Raw genomic sequence first — 8,477 nt, 5'->3', positions numbered from 1 at the left:
GTCATTTGCTTCAAATGCAACTATTCTTGTTGCAAATAGTACTTTTTGTGGTCCAATGACAGCATTGTAAAAATAATGATTTTCAGCAAGAAAACAGTATAAGAGAAAAAGTTCTGACAGTTGTTGTATTCTGTCATAACAACTTACATAAAGGATACTATGAGCTTCTCCCAATAAGACAGGATTTTAACTAGATTTAGATTTATACTCAAATTGCTGTATGTATGAAATCAAACTGCATCAGAACAAGGGGAAAGAGCTAAACTGGTGAATGATACCTTCAATCATTGAGTGGAAAAGATTATTTCCTTATCCCTCAAATTAATCCTAACCCAGACTGGATCCTTGCGCTATTTTTTTTTCTTAAAAAAAGAAGAGATGATCCTGGCTGTAATTCCATTAATAAACAGCATATTTAACTTAAATGGATAGTTTGGTTTTATAGTAATAACTAAACTCCTCATAAATTAATAGCAAAATATAATTTATCCCTTTTATTTTTCTCCCTTTTGTCATATGCTTGTTTCAAAATCTGCAAATGGTAACATTTTCTCCAGTACATTACAGATGGTTTCATTAACTAAATTACTTTGGATGTTTTCAAAAACCCAGATTCAGAGACAGACCTTAAAAAAACAATGCATAGCTCTATTCTTCAACTGACTAGCATAGGAAAAGAGATTATATATTTGCAGGTAAATTTAATTTTGATAAAAGGATGAAATATGAATTAGTACAAAAGCTTAAAATACAATACAAAATACTAGTTTTGTTTTTAAGCATCCATACCTTTATCTTTTTGGGTAGATTGTGAAATATTTGATATAATAATAGCTCCTGCATAAATTCCTCTGTGATTTTAGTACGGTATTTTCATGAAATTTCAGCTTACCATTATCTAGTTCCTATATCCTCTTAAGTGGAATTTATATAAAATCTCATGCCACAACATATCCAGATTATTTATAAATAGTGTGTGCATGTGAATGCAAGTGCATATACATATGTGCATGCATATGTACATGTAAGAATAGTATTTCCATACCATTCTAATTTGATTACAGATGTTCTTTATTGTCCACAATTTCTTTTCAGAAATGATAAACGAAATCACCTGTTTTTTTAGATTAGATGCGAAATCAATTAGCAGAGAATTCTCTCTCTTTAGTTCACTGTTGTCTTGTTCTTCTTTTTCTAGCATAGCTCTAACTTCAGCTATTCGGCTGCTTAATGTTGCAATATTTAAATCAACAGTTGCGCTTCTTTTTTCTGACATGCTAATCTAGAATAAATCAGCAACAGAAATAAAAACCAGGGAGCAGAAACTTAAGAAATGTAAACATATGAAAATAAAAATGCCGTAATTGCTTAGCTGATGTACATCACTACAGCAGAGCAAAAAAAAAAAAAAATACAAGGGAAAATTTTGAGAAAATAAACAAAAACCTTGGATGAGCAACCTCCCTCTCTTATGCCATCAGAAGGCCTGTCTCCTGCTTCCCCACTCCATCAAAGGGCTTGAATATTGATCATGAGTCTAATGGACCCTCTGAAGATCAAACGTTATTGACTAAGTATGAGAAACAAGCAATCTGTGAAGAACATAATATTGGCTTGACGTTGAACCTTAGAGAACTAGATATTTTCAAGTATCTGGCTTCTTTGTAACACGAAAGCAAAGGAAAAATCAGCAGTAGGAAATGAATGTTTTGACTCAGTTGCACCCATCTGTTATTCTCTGAAAATGCTTCTAATTGCTTTAAAAGGATTTTGTTTAAAAAAGCGCTAGTGCAGGGTTTGATATGCAGACTGTCACTGAACTAAGTGCTGGATTATCTTTATATTTTATCTTTAAGTGCTTACCAGTATGCATCATGTTCCTGTATTACCATTACACATACAAATACAGGGTAAGGATCTGCATTTGTTAATCATTAAGTTCAAACTAGGTCTGCTTTATAACACATCCCATTAGCGATCATTTAGCATAATAGCCCTGTTTATTTGGTAGCAGCAAAATGTCAGGCACCCATTTCCCATCACGCTGAAGTATTTTGTTTACTAAAGACACGGAATGATTCCTGTGCTGGTCTCTACACAAATAAGTAAGAAATTGATTGCTAGTTGTATGAAGTCATATTTTAAGTCCTACACAAGATCATACACATTTTGTTGTGATATCTGAATTGGCCTAATATTGATTTTGCTATTTTTAACAGGCAGTATAACCCTGTTTTTATGCAGTCATTCAACCTTATCTTCAAGTTCCTGGAAGGTGCTCATTTCTTGCTCCAGAAGGTCTTGGTATCTCTTAATCTCACGTTGCAGATGCTCTTCCTGATCTTTCACTGCCAGAAATTGAACAATGCTCGCTGAATGGGTTGTATGCACTTCTTCCTTGAGAACTCTTTCCTACAATAAGGAAATGTGAGCTGTTCATGAAGTTTCAAAGGAAACATGTACATTTTTTTAAAAAGCACACCAGTCCACCCAAGATATTTAGAGCTATATAAAATAATGGAGGCCTGCAGCAGGCAGTTTCCTGTGTTAGATGAAGTTTTGGGAAATGAATTGCAATCCAGAAAAAAGAGGTAGGTGATATGCATGGATGGGGTGAAAATAAAGTGAGGGAGTACAGAAAAAGTGATTGAACCATTTAGAAACCCAAGAATAAGTGAGAATCCTGAGAGAGGTTGGGTTCTTTTGAATAGTTCAGTCATAAATCTATTCATGTGTATACATGGCAAAATAACTGTTTGTTCATAGTGAAAGAGAATTGAGACGTTCTAAATGTGAGAAAGGTGATTTTGGTAGAAGGTGTGCATGAATAAAATCTATAAAATCATAAAATGTATACATATAAGAGGACAACTAACGCAAAACATTAGGATAAAAGATTACAATCATATGTACGATATTGCATCATGTCTTTATAAAGACAAATATCATTTCAAAGAATGTAGTCAAAAACAGTCAAGAATAGAAGAGGGAAAAGAGTAATTTTGAGGGAAATGAAAAAAAAATAGGAGTAAAAGGCTAAACAAGGAGCTTCCAGCAAAGTAAATAACATGATGAAATAATTGGAGATGAAATTGAAGTGAGGGAATGCTGGAATAAGTATTTTAGAGAGTTACATGAGAATTATAATAAAATATCAAACAAATGTTATAAATGCTACTGTCCCAGAAAAAATAATAAGTAAGAAGTCTAAATGCTTTAAAAAAACAGTAATTTGAGGCACTTGGAGAAATATAAAAATAAAGGTCTGGTTTTGTAATAGAATGGCTATGCAAGTTGTTTAATATTTGCAAGAACAGCACAATAATCCCCAATGATTAGAAGTGATTGGTTATATATAGAAAAAGCTAATAATCCTTAATTTTATTGATCTGAAATGGGCAGCTAGACAAACTGAATAAATAAATACATTTGTTAACTATGCCCAGAAAGGTATTTGGCAGAATTCTGACCAAGAGAGAGTCGAAAAAAAGGTGACAGTGAGCAAAATGTGATGTATTATGGGGATGTGCTGATGAGACTTTTCCTCTTCAAAAGTAAAATGTATTAATGTGAGAAACTAAATTTACTTTAAGTTAGTTCCTCTGTTAGGGAGGCTCATTCAGTCTTTATCTTTTGATCCCATTTTACTATGCTACATTTCCTAGTTAACAGTATTAATAGAGAAGAGAGCATTCTTCATCTTGTGTAATAATCTTCTCACTGAAATCCTAGTGTAGGATTTTTGTCTTTTGAAAACATGTAAGGTCACTTTGAATGTTTGCAAGTCCTCACATCCTTAACCACCTCTTCTTGTATCCTATGTTTAGATCACTCTGACCATATAGCTTTATTATTTAAAAACATTATATTTTGCTTCATTTTTATAATAGAGAATTATTTAAGCATTAACATCATTTGCATGACACAAATGCCTACAAAATGTAGGCAAAATTTTGTCCCTTGAGAGGAAAAGGTAGAATGAATATTCAGCTGGCCTATTTGTACCAAGAAATAGAACAGCCTTTATTAATACATTTTTACTAGAATACAGATGGTAAAAAGGCACACTTTAAAAAAAATCAAAAGCAGTAGAAGCCACTATATTTCCTTACATACTGTCAATCAGATATGTATATTCTTATTGTGAATGAGATTGTTATTTTTCTTACAATGTCTGTTTGTTTGACAAGTTCCAAAAACCTGGATTGCAAGAGATTATTTTCCTTGGTCAAAACTGCATAATCATCCGCTATTTTACTTTGTAAGAGACGATCCTGTTCTGCCAGTAGCTCTCGCTCACGAATTTGATGGTGAAGAAAAGATATCTCATTCCTACAGTAATTAAAAATATGAGAATATCGATCTAAACATGTCTTCCACAATTTGCTATCAACCTAATGCCATAGGCCACAATTCTCATTGTCCCTAATTTTGATTATGAGAATTGTCTATTGTTGAAGAAGAGAGAAATTCATGACCCATATTCTGAAGAGAGCTGTTAATGTTAAGGAAATCTGCTTATTTAGACCATAGAGGTCTTGCCAAGAGATTAATTAATGCACAATGGCTTGGATTCAAAATAGTCAGAAAATGGTAATATTCCCAGCAACTGCACATCTGCTGTTGTCACATGAACTGCACATCAGCTGAATACTAATGGAGGATGGGATTCTCTCCAGAGACAAAGGAGGAGGAAGTCCATCCCAGAAAGGGGAGGGGAAAGGAAATACATCATAGGGTGGGAGGGTCTGACTGCCCACATTGTGATTTCTCCACACAGCCACGTGGTGGCAGCACATATAAACTTTTTTAGTCAATGAATGCTGAAGCAACTTCACACTAATTAAAATATAAAACAAAGTTATTAAATAAGGCACATCAATAATATAAAAAATAAAATCAATAAAACAAATAAAGTAACAGAGCTTCATAGATTAATAATTAGAACATAATATAATCAGATTCAGAACTCCCCTGAAACACATTTCCTTTGCCAGTCATATAAATAAATACCAACATAAAAAATGTAAGTGATAGTCTCAGAAGAGAATTCTGTAATTATAGAGTTCTACTCGAAAAGGTTTCATTCCAAACATTTACATAGTTTCCCTACTCAAGTCTCCAGACAAAAACTTCAATATGCTAAATCCATTGAGAGGAACCATTTATGAATATTTTTTCTACACTTCAAGCACTAATACTATCACAAATTAATAATTTAAGTATGGGTTTGCACCATTTATAAATACTTGCAAGATTGAATACGGTATTAGTTTACCTAGCCTTCATTTTCTCCAAAATTCATTAATTAGTACCGTAATTCATGAGTAATTTGCTCATGCATTGCTGCTGTTTTCGTAAGGATTTTTTCTTCCATTTCATGTACTGCAGACTGCATTTCCAAGCATTCCTTTTTCTTTTCAGAAAGCTGCAACTCCATTGCCTTTTGCTGTTCCAACTGTTGTGTCACCTTTGTTTAAATATAACATGTGGTAGCAGATAAATATTCTACAGAACTGCAGTTCAAAAATAGTTAAGAGACATTTCCTCACTGAACAGGATTCATGGAATAAATACTCATATATCTAAAATTGGGTCTTAGAAATAACTTTTCTGAACCTGTCACGGAGGGAGGGAGAGACAGATAAGGAAGGAAGGAATGAAGGAAGGAACCTTTTTAGCAGGAATATCTAGATAAGTTTCTTCATAATGCTATCTGTCTTTTCAGGATAACAACTCTGAGATACCCCTGAAGTGAGAGAGTAAAATACAGGATTGCATTTTTGGTTGTTTATACAAAACCTCCAAGGAGATATGTTTGGTATTATGTGCCCAGTTCAGTTTAGAAAATAAGATAATATGCTGCTCCCACAAATCCTAGGAGTTTTGCATACTATATAGTGTGTGCTATCTGATTTATCAGAGAACTAAAATATTTTCTCTTCTAACAACTCTCTTAATAATGATTTGGAGAAATCTCAGAAGAGGCAGAATATGTATTGCTTCTCTTGTCACATTTCTCAAAACATTTGTTCCATGACTTGCAATATTGCAGAAGGGGAGGAAGAATAGACTTGTTTATATAGGGGAGGAAAAAAATGTGTGACAACAATAGAATATGATGGACCACAACAGATGTCAGAATTTGCTTTCAATGGATTTATGAGGAAAGTCTTTTCTTCTAATTGTCTTAGACAAAAGACTGTAAAGGTACCTTGTGTGTTTAGAGCAGGGGTAGGCAACCTTGGCGGCTGGCTCAGGAATTCTGGGAGTTGAAGTCCACAAGTCATAAAAGAGCCAAGGTTGCCTACCCCTGGTTTAGAGGAATGTTTCTTCTCTAGTCAAAAAGTGCCTCTGAACATTGATGACATGAAATAGAAGGAATCCTACCCAAAGAATGCTTTTTTGCTTTCGTTATCCATCAACCTGACATTCAAAAACAAAGCAGAACTCCAGAAGTCCTAAGATCTGATCGCCTGGCACATAGGGTGGAAGCCAAGAAATGGACAACAGAACAGCAAACCTGGTGTCTGATAGTATGATCCACCCTCAGATCCCCACCATATCTCACTCTGTCCATTGCTGTTGATAGTCCAGCTTGCTCCCTCAGCATCCCAGTCTACTCCCACTCCTCACTACAATACACTATTCACAATAAACATCTTTCCAGAAATCCAACTGGTTCCTGTTTCCCAAGTTTGCCAACTCAGAGGGCTTGAGAGATGAAGAGAAACAATGATGGCCATTATGAATGCTTATGAATGTATGCCCTTATTATGTAGGTGAAATATAGAATAAAGTCTCCCAGCTGTGTAATCCTGTGCATACATTACTTTTTTTTTGGGGGGGGGGGGGAAAGATCAAATATATTAGGACTGGTAATAAATTATGAATAAAATAACCAATACCTTTGTTTTTAGCATAAGGATAGTTTGTTCTTTGCTTTTCAGATTCATTTGTTGCTCTTCCATTTGCTGCTTAGCGTATGAGATCTCAATGTGTTTTGCAGAGATTTGCTCATCTTTCTCTGCTTTCGCTCTCTTCCATTGTCTAATTTCCTCTACCAAACCCTGTTTCTCTTTTAAATGCTGTTCTGAAAGTAGAATTTATAATGAAATTCTTGCCTGCATAAGATAAGTAATGCTTTTCATACTTTTAATAAAAGCTCACTCCAACTGTGATCAGATTAACATAGTTGTAGATTAAATTAACTCAAAACTTCAAACATTTCAGTACAAATTAGAGATGGAATCCATGGACAAAAACATTTTGTCATGAATAAATAATTTATTTTGTGCACCGTCTATCTTATCTATTCATAGTGAAATAAGCTACTAAGCTGGATGTTTTGTCTGATTGATTTCATAAGAATAGTTATGGTAGACTGTTGCAGCAAAAAAAAAAATCCTATAGCAGCTGAAAAACACCTGTGGTGATACTAACCAATGATTATTACATGGTGGTTCGGTATAATCAATAAATCATGGAAATCCACAAGGTTGTTTGATGCAGCCTTGCTGTATTATAGGCCAGAACCTGTTGGCGTCTCAACAATATCAACAAAATAGAAAATTTTATTCTCTGTAGTATAAATACCCTATTTATGATTTAGTTCCATCTCTTTTTAGTTTTCTTTAGATAGGCAAGGGGTGCGGTGAATGGCTAAAGCTTCTTTTAGAAAGAGTGTGGGGCTTCTAGCCTTGAAAGATTTGATGCTGCATCCTCTTTTGAAGAAGCCATCTCTCAATCCAACCTTCTTTGAGAAATTCTACCTTGTCTGCAGCCATCCCCTAGACCAGGGGTCCCCAACCTTTTCACCCATTGTACCAATTTTAGTATATGGCAGGGGTGTCAAACTGCCGGCCTGCGGGCCGGAGCGTCACGGAGAAACCATGCCCATCCCATTTTTGGCAATGGGAAAAAGTTCCGATAAATCGTGCGATGTCACGTGATGCCTGGTATATGGCAACATTTGAGTACCTCTTCGCCTAGCAAGGTGTCAAAAACTTGATGACAAAAAAAGGAAAAAAGTGATAAAGTACAGGTAGTCCTCAACTTACAACAGTTTGGTTAGTGACTGTTTGAAGTTACAATGGCACTGAAAAAAGTGCCCCCCAAGCCACAGCCAAGCAAGACACCCTGTCTGCCCGCCCAGCGGTGCTCTTCCTCTTATCCAAGGTTTTCATTGTTGTGAGCATTTCTGTTGAGGATTGGCAGCGGGGGTGGGGTGGTGTGGTGTTTGGTTTTTATTCCCCCATCTGCTGGGTGGTTGCAGCAGGTTTTGGTCACTTCACATGACCCTGGGACACTGTGACCGTTATAAACATGAATCATTTGCCAAGCATCTGAATGTAAATCACAAGACCCTGGAGATGCTGCAACATTCCAGCTGATTGACGCTTCTTCTGGACTCAGCAGAAGCACCAGGATCAGTGCCGAGCTCCAGCTGGAGCCTGGCGTTGATCCTGGTGCTTCCA

The sequence above is a fragment of the Vipera ursinii genome (genome assembly GCF_947247035.1).
Source record: "Vipera ursinii genome assembly, chromosome: 1".
In the NCBI taxonomy this organism is placed as follows: domain Eukaryota; kingdom Metazoa; phylum Chordata; class Lepidosauria; order Squamata; family Viperidae; genus Vipera; species Vipera ursinii.
Note: the sequence above shows the minus strand (reverse complement) of the source record.